This window comes from Zootoca vivipara, chromosome 5 (genome assembly GCF_963506605.1).
Source record: "Zootoca vivipara chromosome 5, rZooViv1.1, whole genome shotgun sequence".
Taxonomy (NCBI): Eukaryota; Metazoa; Chordata; class Lepidosauria; order Squamata; family Lacertidae; genus Zootoca; species Zootoca vivipara.
In genome coordinates this window covers 77,578,646-77,599,593 of record NC_083280.1, presented here as the reverse complement: position 1 = coordinate 77,599,593, position 20,948 = coordinate 77,578,646, and the positions used below count along the sequence as shown (strand labels likewise).

The window sequence follows — 20,948 nt, the reverse complement described above, 5'->3', positions numbered from 1 at the left end:
CTCCTAATTTTGACAAAGGATCCACTGAAAACCGTCATCAATTTGTGACAGCTGCATATTCCTGCATTGCAGGGGGTTGGACTAGATGGTCCTAAGGGTCCCTTCCCAACTCTAAAATTCTATGATCTATTCATATGTCACTTCTGTGTCTACAGACGTGTTCTGTGATTTATTGGTGGGTTTGCTGTCATCCAATGTAAAAGTTGCTTAGATTGGGGGTTGCCATCCCAGCACCTACAAAGGCGTTCCTTGGCAACCAAGGGAACCTGTCATCACTCAGCTGTTGTTGCCCACCAGCCACATGGAGCTAATACAGCTGGCACTCCCTTTGACTCACAGAGAATTTTTTCCCTTAGTGAGGAGGGTGGCTAGGAGGCAAGAACAAAGAAGATACTAAATATCTTCACTAAATATGGCTGCCTGGCAGCCATGCAGAGCTGGAGTGAGGCACTTTCTTTGCCCTGTGAAGGGGCTTTTCTCAGTGAAGTAGTCAGGGAAAAGGTGGCAGAGATAACTTCAATTCGCTCAGCATTGTTGCCCACTGACAGATAACTTCTGAACTTGTTGACTAGAATCTGCAAAAGCCCCTCACTTCATAAAATGCAATACATACTAAAAACTGAACACTTAAATAAAACCACCAAAATAATCTGCTACAGGTTCATATTTATTTATGATCATAGCTGCCAAGTTATCCCTTTTTTTAAGGGAAATTCCCTTATGCTGAATAGGCTTCCTCGTGAGAAAAGGGAAAACTTGGCAGCTATGTTTATGATACTTATACCTCACCTATGGAATTTAAACAGCCCTCCCTTTAAAGTATGGTAAATTGCCAACTGCCATTAATAAATGTTAGTATTACATTGCAGAATGAGTTCTCCAGGTGCCCACTTTATTGCCCTTGTGTAGAGAAATCATGGCGTGCTATGGTCCATGGGGTCACGAAGAGTCGGACACGATTAAACGACTAAACAACAGAGAAATCATAGCATTCAAAAAAGGATATTATTTTGCTATACAATTGGTACTTCTCTTAAGAATTAATCATCTCGCATTTACTACCTAGTATTAGCATACTGAAAAGATAATAAGCCAAGAAGAAATGCTTGCTATCATTCTTCAGCAAGACATGCAAGCTGATAACTTTAGATTACAACATTCATTCCTTCAGGAATAGGTAAGCCACTTAAGTAGAACTCCAGCTGGATGGTATGCCTCATTTCTAACTGCATAGAATGTGCAGATGAAGGTTTTGAAAGGTTGAGTATGAATAAATTAAATAAAACGCTGTCAGAAGTTAAATACTGTATAAAGGCAATTAACAGAAATTGGCATTTTGCTGGTCAGTAATTTGTGTGATCAGGTATTTTAACCATGTAAATCTAACAAAACCCTGTTCAAAGTCGGCATCTTTTCTTAAAATAAGCTTTTTGTAATATTTATAGTTTTATGTCAAAATATTTTCATAGGGTTTTTGTCTAGGAGAACTGGAAAGCAGATTTCAGAAACTCCTTTCTCTCATCCCCCTCATCTTAATTCTCTGTCTATGTAGCAAGGTTCCTTTCTTTGGTCATCTGCCAGTTCCATAAAATAACTTGGAGTAAAGCGCTCCCCTTTTCTTGGGCCCCTCCCCTTAAGCAGCCCTAGGCGCCCTGTCTCATATGCTTTTCAAGGCGTGCTAGACTACACAGCAGACTTTCTGGCTCCACTTCCATTGTTTGCATGGCTGCATTGCTCCTTATCCACAGACTGGATTAGCATAAGAATACTGTCTTCTCCTTCAATAAGCAATCTCCCCCTCCTGCCATCCCCTACAGACAAAACAGTGAAGGACTTTATTTAAGGATAAAATGTTAAACGCCGTTGTTTTGCAGTTCAGTGTCGCTATATAAAATATTAAGTAATTCAGAAGAATGAGGCACACAAATTCTTGCATACCCACAGTGCAAGAAAACTTGGTGTTACAACTTTCAGCCTTCTTGGTATGCCAGCGACATTCCAGAGAATTAAACAAAGAACTATCAGAATATTTAAGGGAAACAAATATTTTGAATTAGATAGGGCTGGGTTTTGGAGGGGGTGTTTGGGATGAAGAGGAGAGAAATCAATTGATTGTCAACACATTTTTAAGGATGCAGGGTATTAAAAACATAGGGCATGACCCCATGTGCTCTGCAGATTTTAATTTGTGGAACTGGCTTCTAAGATTTTGAACGGGGTAGACATGACAGATATATGATTTGGGGGGGGGGGAACACCCAGCTATAGTTATGGGAGAATGTTTGAAGAGTGAAAGTGTAGAATAATAGGTAACAAAATAAAAAAATTCCTTCAGTAGCACCTTAAAGACCACCTAAGTTTTTATTTTGGTATGAGCTTTTGTGTGCATGCACACTTCATCAGATCTTTAAGGTGCTACTGAAGGAATTTTTGATTTTGTTTCGACTCAGACCAACACGGCTACTTACCTCTAAATAATAGGTAAGTTTGACCATACAATTTGTTAAATCATGTCATCTCAGGACTTACGCAGATGAACTTTGGGTCAGAAAATTTGCCCAACTTGTTAGAATCATTCATTAACATTTGTGAATCTCTAACACTAAGAATGTAGAGGGGCAACACCAACATTTCAGATTCAATGCTCCTGGTTGCTTGACAATAGTTAAGTCAGGAGTCAGCAACCTTTTTCAGCTGTGGGCAGACTGTATTTTCTTTTTTTGGGGGGGGGGAATGAACGAATTCCTATACCTCACAAATATAGTGAACGCTTGGGTTGCAAATGTGATCCATGCGGGAGGCACGTTCGCAACCCGCAGCGCCGCATCTGCACATGAGTGGGTCGTAATTCAGCGCTTCTATGCATGCGCAAAGCGTGATTTAGCGCTTCTGCGCATATGCGAGTGCCAAAACCCTGAAGTAACCCATTCCGGGACTTCCGCGTTCGGCGCGGTGCACAACCTGAAAACACACAACCTGAAGCGGCCGTAACCCGAGGTATGGCCGTAACCCAGAGATGCATTTTAAATAAAAGCACACATTCTACTCATGTAAAAGCACGGACCATCTGCAGGCCAGATTGAGATGGTGATTGGGCCGCATCCGGCCCCCGGGCCTTAGGTTGCCTACCCCTGAGTTAAGTAATCAGAATCAGACTGTGAAACTTCCTCCCTTCCTCTCTACCATTAGACCGGGAGGGGGGGGGAGTCCAAGGAAGTGGGAGAAGCAATACATGCAGCTCACTCTATTTTTCTTGCTGTACAAACTGCTAAGCTAAGAGTACTATTACACAGAACCCTAGCATTTATCAACACCAGGCTATAACACACTTGTTGTTTATAATTATCTAATTCACAGCAACTCTTTCTGATTAATGCACAAGGTAATGAATGCACTCATTTTATAGAGTGAGAACCGAGGAACTGATGATTCTAAATTGTACAGGATGGTCAAAACACAACACTTCACACTTCACAATTGTGAAGAGCTCCAAAAGGATTTCTAAAAGTTGTGAATGGGCTGTAAAATGTCAAAATGCAATTCAATGTAAACAAGTATAAAAATGATGCAGGTGGACTACTTAATTTCACAAAGGCTACATGGTCTTGATGTCTGAACCGGTGGTAACTGACAAGAGCAAAACCTTGGAGTTGGAGAGAATAGCTTGATGAAGATGCCGACACAGTGTGTGTGGTAGCTGCAGAAAAGATAGATTCCATGCTAGGGATCTTTAGGAAAGGAATTTAAGATGAAACTGCTGATATAATGCAATTATACAAATCTATGATGCGGCTACACTTTGAATACTAAGTACTGTTCCGGTCATCTCACTTCAAAAAGGACAGTGTAGAGCTGGAAAAGGCTCCAAAAAGAGCAACAAAAATGATCAACGGGATAGAATAGCTCCCCATGAGGAAAGGTTTTAACAGTTGGGGATTTTCATAAAAGATCAATAAGAGGAGACATGATAAGAGTTGTACTAAACTGTGTGTTGTGTAGAGAATGTGGATAGAGACAGGTTTGCCTCTGTCTTTCAACTTGGGGACATTCAATGAAGCTGAATGTTGGAAGATTCAGGACAGACAAAAGAAAGTACTTCTGCACACAGTGCACAGTTAAACTATGAAATCCGCTCCCATGGGAGGCAGTGATGGCCACCAACTTCAATGGCTTTAAAATAGGATTAGACAAATTCATGAGGATACGGCTATCAATGGCTACTACCCATGGTAGCTATGTTCTACCTCCACTTTGGGGTTTCTCAATATCAGTTGCTGGACACCACAGGAGGATGCTTCCCATAGTCAACTGTTTGGCCACTGTGAGAAGAGGATGCTGGGCCAGATGAGCCACTGGCTTTATGCAACAGGCTCTTCTTATATATTTATGTTGCACATTTATTAAATGTCCTTATGTTTGGAGATACTATTTGCATCGCATATTCTATTTCCAAAGGAGCAGATTCCCCCGATTGGTGAAAAGAGGGTAGTATCTCCATTTGTCTGGACAGGAAAGAGCACCCACAGCCAGAGTGAGCAAACTACAGTGGTACCTCCAGTTACAAACTTAATCCATTCCAGAGGTCCATTTGTAACTGGAAACCGCTCGTAACATGAGGCACGCTTTCGCTAATGGCACCTCCCGCTGCTGCCACGCCGCCAGAGCGAGACTTCTGCTCGTATCCAGGGCCAAGTTTGCAACAAGGGGCATCTACTTCTGGGTTAGCGGAGCACGTAACCCAAAGCATTCGTAAGGGGGACAGTACATAACACGAGGTACCACTGTGCTGTGGAAGAACAGTCACACAAAAGAGTGTGAGTTAACAACAGTGGCATTCATGGATCTTTTCCTGCTGAAGAATGGAGTATAGTGAGGCATGGGCATAGCCGGGGGGGGGGGCAGCAGTCTTTTGGGAGATATTTCTACCAGTGAATTCCTCTCAAAAAGCTCAACAACTTTGGCTGATCTCCTAAAAAAAAGCTTTGCCTGCCCCCCTAACAAAAAACCTAGCTACACCCATGCAATGAAGGCAAAAAGGATTGACAAACTACTTACTCAGCGAGTTAAGGACTACTGGAATAAAACTAATGGACAAAGCAGATGCAATCTTAGGTGGCTCTGTGGGTTAAACCACTGAGCCTAGGGCTTGCTGATCAGAAGGTCGGTGGTTCGAATCCCTGTGACGGGGTGAGCTCCTGTTGCTTGGTCCCAGCTCCTGCCAACCTAGCAGTTCGAAAGCACGTCAAAATGCAAGTAGATAAATAGGAACCGCTACAGCGGGAAGGTAAACGGCGTTTCCGTGTGCTGCTCTGGTTTGCCAGAAGCGGCTTTGTCATGCTGGCCACATGACCTGGAAGCTATACGCCGGCTTCCTCGGCCAATAATGCGAGATGAGCGCGCAACCCCAGAGTCGGTCACGACTGGACCTAATGGTCAGGGGTCCCTTTACCCTTTACCTAAAAAATACTTTAGCACACATTCCAGAATGTGTGCTCAAACCATTCCCACCAAAGCCAAATTGCCCCCCCCCCTCCATTCTAATAGAAGTAGATGGAAGGGAACTCTGAACTGGCCCTTTCAGATGCACAGTTATCTTAGGATCACCATTTAAACTGACAAGATCCAAAGTCAATCCAACAATTCCCAATATCAGGTTTGTGCACTGCTTTACTGCTGGAGTGTTTCATTATGAGAAGTCTGAAGGAAACAACACACAGGAAAAGCTAGGATCAGAAACCATGGATTGATTCTAACTTGTTCCAATAAACCAAACCAAACCAAAGGAAGTAATTGTAGTGACAACCATGGTTATTTTAACCTGAAAGCAGATTCTTCCAATCTCATTTTCATGCCTGAACTAGAAAAGAGAGGGCAAACCCAAGGCTCATGTCCAGATTCATTTATATAATACTTAAACTATGGTTTAAGCATGATGTTCAAATTCGGCCAACAAAACCTATTTTGCACTGATTGGAATGAAATGAGTGCATTGTGAGCAATTGTCCATGCAAAAATCCTTCTCCTTAGGAACTATGGCCAAAGGAGTTTCAATAACAGAAATACCAGAGTTTTCAGAGTTGCCCACAATGGGTATCAGAAAACTATTTTCAAAGTTGAGCAGAACAGTTGTAATCTCTGTCCGTATGACCAAAATGTGAGCAGGGGAGATGAGGCACTGACTGAAAGTAGAGGAAGTTGTGGAGCAACATTTAATTCAAGTTTGTACGGACTCCTGTTTTGTCTCTCTTATCAAGTGGTTTGTTATTTTAACCAAAATGATTGATTTCAAGTTAGAGCAAGATAAACAGGCAACTCTGTATTTTTAGGTATCATAAATGTATTATGACTAAACAACTATGGACACATTCTTCCACAAAAATGTATTCCCTGAAGCTCAAAACAATGTTTTGAGAAAACTTTTTATGAGGAATCCCAAAGTTGCTTAGCATAAAATTATAATGTACTTGAAAAGGAAAGAAAGCACTTCATTTCTGTGGAAGATGAGTGCAAATTTTAAAGGGACACATATTTTAAGGAAATGTCGCTTGGGATTATTATTTGTACAAAACAACAACCCCAAAACCAAAATATTGCCATGTACACAATATTTACCTAAATTCCCCTATGATGCATTTTTATGAATCTTTTGTTATGTTTCTCCACAATTACAGCATTTGCAACATAAATACACACAAATTAAAACTGAATGTGAAATAAAACTAGATACTGGATCAAGAACTTCTCACAAAAGTAAGTACAATGAAAGCTATCTGAACAGAAACAGAACCATAATTTTAATTACAGAATTATCTAATTTTAATAGCAAGTGAAAATTTCAGTAATACCAAGCTAAATGTTTTACTAGAATGGGTTTATTCTACTTAACACTCACCATTATGTCCCAAATTTCAATATCATAGATGATTTTTTCACATCTTTCCTTTAAGTTGCCCTGAATTTTTCCTGCTATTACTTCATCAGTATCTTCAGCAAACTCCCTCTTGTGCTTTATCCAATGAGAGCATTCTGAAGGGGATAAATGTATCCAAGCCTGCCTTTCAAACTAGAGAGTGAACAGGACCTTCTCTTTAAAAATATTCAGAAGTATAACCTTGCCAATAAGATTTCATCACCATTCATTTAAAACAGTGGTTCTCAGAGGGTGTGGGGCACCACACAAGTGTGGCAGGAGATGCTGGAAAGTGTGCTGCAAAGATTCAAGGACAATCAAAGAAACATTAAAAAAATTAGTGTAGTATAATATCAAAATATTTTTCTATTTTCAAAATATGAATAACTAGCTTTTCAAAATGAGACTAAGAGCATCAAGTGATACTGCAAGCTCACACCTCTCATTGAGTTTGTACACTCATTTAGAAAAACAATTTTTATTCTGCAGGTGTGGCCCAGAGAAAAAAGTTTGAGAACCACTGATTTAAACAATGACATACTAATGTCCATCTATTTGGGCTACTTTCTGCTGAGGCTCATTATTATGTGTCCAACCATTAACAAACTTCTGCATGTAATGATAGATCAGATATTGGACCAATTTTACCCCATAAAAGGAACAGTAATCAAAAACATCTGAACTGAGTAGACTATTTTTAAATATCATATGCTAAACCAGGCTTCCTCAACCTTGGCCCTCCAAATGTTTTGAGACTACAATTCCAATCATCCCTGACCCCTGGGTCCTGCTAGCTAGGGCTCATGTAGGCCAAAAACATCTGGAGGGCTGAGATTGAGGAAGCCTGTGCTAAACTCTCTATTATTATTTTTCTGCCAAGGGTTAAAGCACCATCACTTTTGATCTTCTCAGCCACTCTGACCAGTAGGATTGGTTGATGGTTTGCCTAGAAGTTTACAAAGTGTCTGAAAAAGGCTTTAATCAGCCTCTCCAACAAGGAGAGCCAACAGACATTTTATACAATATTTTCAAATATGAAATACAATGGATGCTGATTGTCAATTATGTTTCAAGTGCCTATAATGAAACTCATGCCTTCCTGCTACAGTGAGGACTAAAAAACCAGCACAGCAAGAAAGGCTGGTTCTTGTTCTTGTTCTGTTTTATTTGCAGCTTTGATTATGACCAGGAGATATATTATAGACCCCCCCTCCCCCAGAATTTTGCTAGCCACCTTGAACTTTTAAGATAGGCAGGATATTGGTGCTTTAAATAAAAGTTAACATTTCTAATCCAACAGCCCATAAGAATGTTATATTTGAATTGAGCCCATTTTTGAATGGATGTTTGTTACCTTTTGCTGATGAGTGGGATGAAATGGTGCTGTAGAGTTGATATCCTGCAAACTTGTTTCATCTGTATTTCCACTTCATCAATTCCAAAATAAAATTGTAACAATGCATATTTCTTTAAAGCTGTAAGACAGGAAAAGAGTTGGAATTTAATTTCAAGCAGGCTTTTTAAGAACTAAAAAAATGTGTATGTGTTTCATCCTACCAGCTATAGAGTATTTGTGTGCATAAATGTTAGTCTGCAAATAACACAAACTAACACTGCACAGCCTCTCTGTACTGTGTAGTAAAGTACTTTGAAGGGGCTTTCAAAAGCAGTCTGTGATAACACCATGAAGGGATCAAAAATCCCACTAGGCATGCCTGAGTTGTTGGATATGCCTAAAGTAGTTATTTGGATGCTGGCCATCATCTGTAATGATGCACAACAACACAATTCTTCAAAGTGTTACATACAAAGAAGCTCAATTTTCATATTCAATTAACTGTATATAATTCAGTATGACAACCAACAGACTTCTATAGTCTTGGCATAGTCAAAAACATAAACAATTGAAGTGGGGATATAAAACTTGGTGTAGTAACTATGTTAACTTAGGGAAGGACTGGAAGAATCTTAGGCATCTGGTTGCTGAGGCTTCTAAAAATGCTATCACTCAGGAATTTAAATATTCTCTCAGTTTCCTATGTGATCTAGTGCCTTAAAGAACCTGTGGTAGTTTCTAGCTTGGCCCTCAAGCTAGAATTTTAAATAACAATTTTAATTTTAAATTTTAAATAAATTGTTGCCAAAAATAAGATCTATTTTGACAATTCACTCCCCAAAATTGCATTCCCATCCCCTTCTTTAAAAAAATAAAAAAGCAGTTCTATGGTGAAAGGCAAGTGATCGAAACGGTCAAAGTTGGCTTTAAGAGGAGAAATCTTGCACTGTGAGTACATATTTTGGAAGGTGGTGTAGTTGTAAAGCCAAAACAAAGTGTTTTTCCTACGCATTTGCTGAAATCTCATTAATCTTGTTAATTTCTGTTGGAACTCGTATAAACCACTGAAAATAGGAGCATGGTTCTTGCTGTTCTGACACCAACAGAATATCTGCTATTATCATTTTTCTGACAAACCTACATGTTCTATTTGAGACCTTATTAAATTTCCTACAGCCACAATGTGTGCGAAAATGACATCCACAAACAAGTCCAAGGTTTAGCACAGATGGAATCCTGAAACGTTTTGTGAAAAACCCCACCCCACCCCAATACCATCAAGGAGACTTCAGAAGTGATTCAATCCTTGATCAAACTCCCTCTCCTGTTGCCTCACCTTATAGCTAAAATCACTGACTTGATCACTTTCTGCAAAAAGAAAATGCAGGCTTGTGCTGCTTCAGAAATGCCGGCCCATGGGCTTTCATGGAAGAGTGGCACAAACTTCAATGAGCTGTAAGGGTGGCTCCTTTAACAGAACTGATGTGAAGCAGCCTGTGTAAGTTCAGAGGGCATATAACACACAGTAAAGTTTCTTCCACTTGAGAAGCATTCAGGATGGAGGCGTGCTCCCACAGTACCATGCCGCTCAATTTATTAATAAGCAAATTCAGTTCATCTATTCTTTCCTCCAAAATACAAAAAAGATTATCAATCCAAAATATTAAGAATTCCTCTCCAGGTTTTAAAAATACTGCTTAAGACCTATTTCCATGATTGTGTGATTTAGGCATGCAGAAAGAATCAAACCTCAATTCTACCTCTCCTGCATAAGGGTAAACAAGGGAGAAAAATGCTTGCCTAGGAATTTCAATGCCTTAAGGCTGATCTTAGGAAGAGAAGCAACTACTTGTGTTGGCTTCATATAAGAAGCAGGTGCTATTGTAGCACTGCCAGGGGGGGAAATAGGGGAATAAAATTTTTCAAATGTGAATCAGTTGTGGGATAAAAACTAGATGCTAGATACTGCAAACTGAACTGAACTGGCCACAATTATTCTCTTCCCCCAAATTATGGAAAGGCATCTCAACCCCCACAATTTTTCCTGTGGTTATGTCTATGGATTACATATTCTGAGGGATGTTTCAGAAGCTGTTTACTAACTATACATGCCAATTTCATTACTTCTGTAATTTTTCCAAACACAGAAACTAAATACTTTACAATAGTGTGTGTACAGGGGTGGAGCAAAGATACACAATGCCACAAAGGACTAAGAGAGACATCCCATCATAGGGCTACTTCACAAAAATACTGTAGCCAACGACTTTAAAAGACTAGAATTTTTGCACAACCACAAGCAGTTACAGCAGTCTGTGACAATACTTTGCTAAAAACTGTGAGAGCCTTTTTTTCCAACTCGCAACTTGAGAAAGAAATGGTCAGAGAAATATCAGAAATAGGCATATTTCAATCAGGCTAAGACTTTTACACAGTGCTTCCTGTGTAAAGCTACACTTGAAGTATAATAAAAGCAGACTTTTCAGTCACTACATCTTTAACTAGCAATAATAAACTGATCAACAGTATCATTCTTTCTTCAGAGTTCTGTTGCATGCATACAACTAAACTAACTGCACGAGTTAAAAACAGAAAGTCCATATTTTGCATGGCTGCAAACTAACATCACATCTTTGTGGAACTCAATGTACTAAACAGCCATGCAAAACATTATTTACTGTATATTCCTGCGTATAAGACTACTTTTTAACCCAGGAAAATCTTCTCAAAAGTCGGGGGTTGTCTTATACACCGGGTCGTATTTCTTATACAGCGAGTATATCCCAAACTCTATATTTTAACTGGAAAAGTTGGGGTAGTCTTATACGCACAGTCATCTTATATGCCAGAATATATGGTATTTATTTTAAAGGCAAGTATTACTCGCATAAGCATGATCAACCTAGTATAAACACAAAAAGTTGAGAAAAAATATTGGCGATGTTCCATTAAAGTTAGACATATTTCTTACAAATGTATTCATGTAAGGTGAGCTCCCGTTGCTCGGTCCCTGCTCCTGCCAACCTAGCAGTTCGAAAGCACGTCAAAGTGTAAGTAGATAAATAGGTACTGCTCCGGCGGGAAGGTAAACAGCATTTCCGTGCACTGCTCTGGTTCCCCAGAAGCGGCTTAGTCATGCTGGCCACATGACCCGGAAGCTGTCTGCGGACAAACGCCGGCTCCCTCGGCCATTAAAGCGAGATGAGCGCTGCAACCCCAGAGTCGTCCGCAACTGGACCTAACGGTCAGGGGTACCTTTAAGGCAACATTTGATTTTTAAGTAGCTAATTGCATGGATGAATTTGTGCATCTTCTTATGTAGTCCCAAGATTAAAGGCAAGTGGTGCATCACACAAATAGTTTGAACTGGATTTCTCCTCCCCTCCCAACTAAACTGATTGAACCACCATCTATGTGTTTCCAAATTCCGGGTGTATGGCAGACATTTTCAATCACCAGCTTGTATAAACTTAGATTGATGTGCCTTCCCCACCCTTGCTTTCACAATCTGCCCCATATATATTAATCCTCATCTGGTCACATCAATCTCATAAACATGTCTGAAAAGGGAGAAGTCAAAGATGTGACAGTTATTGGCATAATGGGAAACTTCAGCCTCTTGAGAAACAAAAATCATGATTTGCCATTGTTCTGATTTTGCTCTATATCATAAGCTGTGCTCAAGACCAACTCTTTTCCTATCAATGTCCCTGATCAGCTATGGGAAAGCAGCAATATTGTAATAAACGTAACCATCTGATCACCATGCCTGCCTCTCTGAATCGAACCCCCCCCCCAAATGTATGATCCCTGCTGATTAAGCTGTCTCTCTCCTCCCACCCAACCCTCCTGCAGCCTCCTCTCCACCATTAAGAGGTATGTTCTTACAGGACGTGGCCAGGACAGCAGCATACTGTCCTGACTGGAATGAAAAATATTGAGGGAGAGAAAGAAGAGGTACAAGCCTCTCCTGCTTCATTTGATCACAACTGAGCTGAAGAGCTTTTTGAGCATGAAGAGAAAATACACGTCAACGTGTAACTATTACTAGTGGTGCATTTCTTTATGCAAGAGTGCATGCAACCTTGTGAGAGAGAAGTCAACAAGCAATTTCCTCCATTCCTTCTATAACAGAACACAGAAGTAATAATAAAGTACCACCTCATGCACACAGTTATCAAATAGTTACTGTAGTTAGGTAAGTAAAGGGACCAAACTTTCATACGCGTATAAAAGTAAAATTTGGTGAAGTAATAACTAAAAACATGACAACTGTGATTATATGATCAGCATAGTAGATGATATGGCAGCTGCACTTAAAAATTCCTGGAGAAAAGAAAAATTGTTTTCCCTTTCCAGGCCCCCTTTAAAGAAAATCTCTTTTGGTCTTTCCCCCGAGTGGGGGCAGGGCTAAAGACGACTGGCAACTGTGTATTCTAGCCAGCATGTCTCCAGCCTTCAAGTGTAGTGGTAGGCTCTGGAATGAAGAATGAGTAACTTGATCTTTTCCCTTCCCTTCTGCTTCACAGCAACATTTAGAAAGTAATTTAACCTCTTAAAATGGCATCGCAGCACTGGTTCATAGAGTTATTCTGCTGAAAGCGGGAAATATTAGGAGTTTTAAGTTTTTTTTCTTTTTTTTAAAGAAGAATTTTAGAAACATTTAATGAAGCATATCTATTGATGTACTGTATGTCTGTTTTCAGGAATTGAGGCATCTTGGTTTCACAATAAACTTATAGCACAATGCTAAAAATGTTTACTCAGAAATGTTATTGATTTCAGTGGAACTTGTTTACGATTAAAGTCTGTGATCCACAGCACTTGATAGTGCAGCTCATATCTTGAATTATCTGTAATGCTCTCTACAAGTATTACTTTTTTGCTTAAGCCAAACAACTGTCATTAAAGTCACATATATTCTGAAGATTTCCTCTGCTCTGCTTTCTAGGGAGGCTGCTGTCTTCTTTGATGGATATTCTACCAATTATAGGGGAATAACCAAGATGCATACAGTAAAATGGATTTGTTTATGGTTATACTGTGTTGGTTATAAATGGTTATAAATGGCACGCACCCAATACAAATAAGCAAACTGTGCAAATGATTCCTGGACATGGCTGCAATTACATAACAATTTCAATACCGCTCTTTACAGTCCATTAGTACATTAACCATTATAAGAGCCACAGCAAACTCCGTTTAAGTTCTGTACAGATACTTGGTTCAGATATTACATGGTTTGGCTATTGGGAATGTACCTCAGGTTTGTGTACTTTTATCCCATCCAGGTTCGGGGTAACTACAGTGTGCTGTTAAATATAATCAGTTTGCCTGCAAACCAGCATTGAAAGCTCAGTTCAAACAATGGTTTCTCATTTTGGTTTGAAAGTAAACAATGACTCACTGTGACCATAGCTTGCCTCATTCAGACATAAAGGTAAATTATAGTTACCATGAACAGAGCATCTTATTGTATGGTATGGTCAATGTGTCTCAAACAAACGTGAAGTGGAGAGTCACTTATGTTTGTTATACACCAGCTGGGTTCACATGTAACACTAAACTATGGTTCAGTGCTGAATATGTTAGCTGGAATCAACCCAAGCAAATCTTACTCCTCCCATACAACAGAGAGCTCTTTGTCAGTGTTTACGTCCAGTTTCCCCTAATCTTGCCTTATCATGAACTAGAAAATCACAGAATCATAGAGTTGTAGAGTTGGGAAAGAGGGAAAACAAGTCAGCTTCATAGGCCATGGTTTGTAATCGGTTTGATTTGAAACAGATTATTTTGTGATAAATCATGATCCCTAATTTGCTTACAAGAACAAGTTGAGTGGGGCAAACATAAAAGTAAATACTGACCAAGTCCTTCTCATTCCTGCACTTGGAACTTCAAGTTAAACCACACCATAGTTTAGCATTATGTGCTAGTGAAGGCAATGTAAAGCACAGACAAATACAAAATTCATTTCAGTAACATAGAGCTATATCTTACATGTACATTTTATTGTTCATCCACAACTTCCTAAGTCCAGGAAGGCTGATTCACACTGTGACAGGTGGGGGGGGTTACAGGTAGGTAGCCATGTTGGTCTGGGTCGAAGTAAAATAAAAAAATTCCTTCAGTAGCACCTTAAAGACCAACTAAGTTTTTATTTTGGTATGAGCTTTCGTGTGCATGCACACTTCTTCAGAAGTGGGGGTTACTCTGGCAATGTTCTGATGAGCCAGCATTTCTCTATAGGACAATAAGCTTTAAGGCAGGGGTCCCCAAACTAAGGCCCGGGGGCTGGATGCGGCCCAATCGCCTTCTAAATCCGGCCCGCGGACGGTCCAGGAATCAACATGTTTTTTATGAGTAGAATGTGCTTTTTTATTTAAAATGCATCTCTGGGTTATTTGTGGGGCCTGCCTGGTGTTTTTACATGAGTAGAATGTGTCCTTTTGTTTAAAATGCATCTCTGGGTTATTTGTGGGGCATAGAAATTTGTTCATTTTTTTTCCAAAATATAGGTCTGAGGGACAGTGGACCAGCCCCCTGCTGAAAAAGTTTGCTTACCCCTGCTTTAAGGACAGGGATACAGAAGCACTTATTACCTGCCAGTAAATCTCCTACTGTTGAACACTAAATTAATATGGAAGATATGTTAAACTGAAAAAATGTAGCATCAGAAGACTAATGTCAAAATTATAAGCATCCTAATCAGCATTTGAATTTCACCAAAGAATGAAGCAATACAAAACCCCAGCTATAGTCTCAGCTCACTTTAACACTATGAAAAAGCAACAGTACAGCATCCTTTATGCACTTTCATAATGTCTCTGCTTTATTAGGCAAAATAGTCTCCATGCACTCATTCTGGCATCTTTGAAAATAAATTAAGAGAAAACAGATGCATTGGCAGAGATGCATGGAAAGCACTCAGACTTCAACCATGTCAGGGATCTATTGTGCTATAAATATAACAGCAGGCAACCTAAGGAGGCTTCTCTACTGATACACTTGTCTTTTCCATAGCAGCAGTAAGCAAATATGGATTAAACGCTTCATGAAAAAATGAGAATGCCCTTTGTTACTTCTGTAACACTGTCAATGACAACAGGTTTAGCTGACAGAACCACAGCTATATAGAACAACACAATAGTGATCAGTACAGTAATAAAAATGTATTAAGCAAGCAGTAAGCTTCTCTAGTATAGCAACTAATAAAAGAGGGTACAATCGATCCCAAGCTAAGCTCCTTTAGCTATTCTGATTCCAACATTATTTAAGCTTCAATGCTACAGTCCCTTATCTGGGAGTACTTTAGGAGGCAGAGTTGGCCTCTGTTGCATGGATTTGTTACCAGCTTAAGTGAAATTTGGAGGGTGGCAATGAGAGAGAGGGCCCTCTCAGTGGTCACATCCATCCATAGGAATTATCTACGCAGGGGTGCTTGCTTAAGGCATACATTACAATCCTTTTAACCAATGTGGACTTGCAACTGAGTACAGTACATGTGCACAGGATTGCACTGTTTAAACAGCTAAACTTGGTTTGACTGCGCTCAAAGAAGGTTCATGCAGAGAAGCCCAATTCACATTACCAAGTGTGTAAAGAGTAGTTTAAACACTATGGACTGTATCCAATGCTACTACTCCATTTGTGAAATGAAACTTCCCCCTCCTCTCCCCTGCATTTCAAAATTTGCTCCAGAGGTAGTACCTATGATATAGATTTGAGGGTTGCATAGGCAGAGGAGAAGGGAAGGCCTTGTTGTTTGACTGGAGGTTGTTCATGCAGCATTGAATACATTTCTTAATTGGGAAACATTTTCTTTTAAAAGTGTGTTTTACTGCCTTTCCTTTCCTTTCTATCTTTATCTGATCTGAGAAGGAAGTGAGGGTAGTTACCTCAGCTTGAACAACACATGAATCATGACAGAGCTGTATCTTGGGGTAGAGGAAATAATATGCACCTGCAAATGTCCTCCTTTTCTCCTATGACAGCCATACTTGGAATCCTTTGGAAGCAGGAATGGGTAAGACTGATTAAAACTACTATATATCCCCAGCACATAGGATAAAATCTATAAGAATCTACCACTAACACTACTAAAATGAATCAATTTAAACCTAGGTTAAACAAACATTTATATCCCACTTTTCACCCAAGGAAGTCAAGATGTCATACAAAGTTTTCCCCCTCCTCGTTTTATCCTCACAACAACCCTGCAGGATAGGTTACACTGAGAGACTGTGATTGGTCCAAGGTCACTCCATGAGCTTCATGGCTGAGTGGGATTTCAAGCCCTGGTCTCCCAGGTTATAGTCCAAAACACTACTACTAGATCACACTGGCTCCCATGAGATATTTCAGGTATCGCTTCTATAAACATGCCTATTGATTTTATAACCATGAATGAGGTCCATCATATCATGAGCAGATACCCATACACACAACAGGCCTTCATCTTTTCTTCCCCACTACAACTCCCCACAACTCCAAAATCTGCTCTTGAGTCTTGGGGGATCACCTGGAGCAGATTTTGGGTGTGTGCAGGGAGCTGGGTGAGAAAGAAGAGAAACCAGAAATCCAGTTGCACAAGCGCATTTCTATTGCCAAGTGGCTGGACATCATTGAGTACAACTCCATTGAAGCCCTTCTCACTCTTTCACGTCAAACAGAGGTAGAGATGGGATGTTTGCGCAGATTTTATTTTCTCTAATGTCCGAACACACTGCCAACACACATATGTGAGCTTGGGCATGTGCAGGAGGAAGGTAAACAGAGTTCAGCTGGGCCCTCTCAGAATTCTTCATGAGCAGGTGCTGCATATCACACTCACTTATTTACCACTCTATAAAATCATAGGTATCTGACAGCACACTTTAGAAGTAGACCATGTGCACTTACAGGAGCAAGGGCACCCAGGGTCCTTTACTTGAAGGCTCAGTCCCCATAATTTTCCCAGAGCAATAGCTGGTAGTGAGCACCCACTCCTGCCTGGATGGGAAGTAGATGCTCATGTCCAGGTTTCAATCTCAAACGGAATTGGCTGCAGTGACATAGTAATAGGGGGGCGGGGGGCGCTGCCCTGGGCAGCAGGCTGGGTGGGGCTGACCACCTCCAACGGCCGCCACCATGGAGGAAAAGCCCCAACTGCTTCGCACTGTGGCGCATGCCTCCTATGCGCTCATGCGTGCGACGGACACCCCTTCCTCCAGCGGGGTACCTTTGGATTTGCCCCAGGCAGCCAGGTGGCTAGCTACGCCGTTGACTGGCTGGTATAAAATTGTAGTATAATCACTGCCCAGCAGTGTCAGAAACTGGGATAGAAAAGCTAGGAGCCTATGGGCACCAAAACAGAATGTCAAGTTGCCATTGGGGGGGGGGGGTCAGCAACACTTTTTATTATTTTGATAAGCACGAACTAATACACATATATGACACATTGTTAATATCACATTTTAGTAGAAATTATGTTTAATTTGGTGTTTACAATAAATATACTGGTACCATACTTCAGTTTTCAAAACACTCTACTCTTTATTGTTAAACTCCTTAATATATTGTCTATATTTAACATATACTTTAAGGCTTCAAAGCACATGGATTTCAGTAATCCTTGAGTATCAGCCAGGCACAAAAAAGTGGTACCCAGACTTTTTGAGGTGCTCACAAATGGAGAATCTTTAGGCACGAATCTCTACGCCTGGCACCCTGCTAATTTCGAACCCTGCCACCCAGATAGGCACAGTAGGTGGCCTAATGAAACAGGATGGCAATGATACAACAGCTTTCTGTTATGGCAATTCCTCTCATCCCTTTTTGCTCACTCATGTATAACATTTCAGCAATGTATTTTTAGATTATTTCTTTCACAGTTGGACCTCTCTACAGGCATCATGTGCAACACAGGCAAACCTACTATCTACTGAGCCAGTATTTCCTTGATAAAAGTTATTTTACAGTGCAATCCAATGCCTAACTCAGAAGCAAGATCCATTGAACTGAATACTGAACAGTGCTTACTCCCAATTAAGTGGTTATAGGACTTTAACCTTAATGTGGGGAGAAATGTTAGTGTTAAATTCCCCCCCTCCCATGCCATTCTTATACAGTGAAATACCAAGTAGATTTTAGCCTTCTCTCTCTCTCTATATATATATATATATTCAGGAGCATTTCAGGAAGCACATTTGGATTTTAGAACAGAAGATAGACTGTAAGTCAAATCATATGAACAATGAAGTTTTCTAGTACATCCTGGTACATTTGGTTAGATGTCAAATTCTCAAGCGAAGGCAAAGTACTGTAGCAAAATAATTTTAATCTTCTACAGTCTGACATGCTAGAAGCATCTCTCATAACAACCCAATTGATGGGCCACTGGCCTGGATCACAGCAATGGCTGGAACTTGTGGTTTTTAATCAGTCTAACATATTGATCAACTAAAAGGATGCCCCTAAACTGGACAGCAGGATTTTTTTATTTTATTTCCAATGTTTATAAAAACCTCAGGTGCCAACCAACTTATTCAGAGGCATTCTCCCTTCTCTCAAACACAGGAGGAATGCCTCTGCCAAGATTATGCCTACAAGGACAAATGTGTGAATATCTAAAAAATTACCATAAGTAAATATGTTTCGTGCTTCAGAAATAATGTTTTACCCATATGCAAATTTAACAGATTCATCAGTTATTTAATTCAAAACTGATATGAGTAATCCATTAGAAGTGCTTGAGGGCTGTAACCCTAAAAATATTTGAAATGCAGGACAGAGAAAATATTTTAGTTTGGGGATGCCAGTATAGAAGTGTCCAGGCAAAAATGATTTTTCTTTCTCTGCTCTAATTTGTGGTCACTGCACTGGCAATGAGCGCCAGTCCCAGACTAAGGTACTATAGCCATAGGTGCTGCTGCTGCTGCTTAAACACCCAGCAGCTTCAGTGCACAAGTGCCTTGCAAAATCATATTCATAATATGTGGTTCAGGCCAGCTATGGTTCAGCTTTGCAGCTGCAACTCAGGAAGGAGCAAAAGGTATAATCTATTGCCCCCTCCCAATCAGCTGCCCCTGTTGTTTTTCCTTGAATTGTGGAGGCGTGGGGTGAGCAGAAAACAAAGTGATCCCTTTTTCTTTTGCTTGTCTGCTTCTGTCTCTATCTACTTTGCTACTTTGCCACAAAGGCAGATAGGTACATGCAAGTGAGTGGGTGAGGAAGCAAAACCTGTCTCTCAGCTCTCACTTTCTCCTTTACTTCCTGCTTCTTTAACAGCACCCTGATTGTCAACTTCTAGCTCACTTTACTCAACTTAAACTTAAGTCACTTGGGAGTGACTTCTGTTTGGTAAACAAGCCTTAATCAAAAGTATTCAATGTTCATTTTACATGCTGCATAAATACTAAATATTTTACGAAAAACCAAAAGCATTTAAACTTAAATATATCTGAGTGGGGGCAGGGATCAATAAAGCACACTTGGGTAGCAATTTGTTTGGAATTTGTTTTTATTAGAATATGTTAGTTAAAGTTTAAGAAAAAAATTAAGGTACTGAAATTGTATGTAGGCCTGTGTGCAAGTACTTCCTAGGGACAGTCATCTGGAAAAAGTTAATTACAACATTACAACTAACAGCTATTTGATTCATTATGTTAATGATTAATTTTATGGGGAAAATGTATTTTTAGGAATGGAAAATATTGCACAGAAAAATGTAACAGTGGAATTTTTTCCACTCAAAGTCACTGTGGGTGGGTGGAAAATAGGGCTAGGAATAAGATTTTTTTAGAAATAATTTTATTATTTTCATTAAACATTACAAACAGCAAATTACACAGAATGATTTCAGTTACAAACCTATACAAAGCAAAGTAACCTCGTCCCAGTATACCTGAAGGAGTGTCTCCACCCCATCATTCAGGTCCTTCTCCAAGGGTCTTCTGCCGGTTTCCTCACTGTGAGAAGTGAAGCTACAGGGAACCAGGCAGAGGGCCTTCTCGGCAGTGGCATCCTCCCTGCGAAACGCCCACCCATCAGATGTTAAGGAAATGAACAACTATCTGACTTTTAGAAAACATCTGAAGGTAGCCCTGTATCAGGAGATTTTTTTAATGTTTGAGGTTTTACTATGTTTTTACATGTACTGTAAGCCACTCAGAGTGGCTGGGGAAACCCAGCCAGATGGGTGAGGTATAATTACTTACTTACTTACTTACTTACTTACTTACTTACTACTACTACTACTACGGAAGCAAGGAAAGTATCAGTAAATGTAATATTACTCATGCATTTGGAGATTCATCTTACTGCAAGGATCCTATGCCTCATGCATTACCCCACTTTCAGTGAACCCCCCACGTGGCTTCTCCACATAGGTGCTTGAGAGACTAAGTATACTGCTTTTTGTATATGAATGAAAACAAAAACCAAATCTCCTCAAGCCTGTCCCTTTTTGACACACCCCTGATAGACCACCTTCTCTGCTTAAGACAATCTGAGAAGGCTATGTCCTAGAAATAATTAATCCAGGTCTCCATTGGTGGCTGATTCCGCTTTCCAATGGCTGTCAACAAAAAGAACTTAATCACTAAGTTTCTGCTCATGGTAATAGGACTAAGGATGTAATAGGCTTCAATTCCTGGCTCATAATGGAGGTGATGCTGTCAAAAACATTTTTTCATATTTTTTGCTTTGTATTGCAGGCCCACC

General features: G+C 40.0%; 1 protein-coding gene across 1 annotated transcript in view; it reads right to left on the bottom strand.

Moving 5' to 3' along the window:
• Nucleotides 1-20,948, bottom strand: part of BMPR1A (bone morphogenetic protein receptor type 1A) — a 59,737-nt gene that overhangs the window by 24,038 nt on the left and 14,751 nt on the right. Inside the window, exon 2 of the mRNA XM_035137314.2 lies at nucleotides 8,265-8,385. The gene's annotated coding sequence lies outside the window, so the exon portion shown is untranslated. The remainder of the gene's footprint in view (nucleotides 1-8,264; nucleotides 8,386-20,948) is intronic.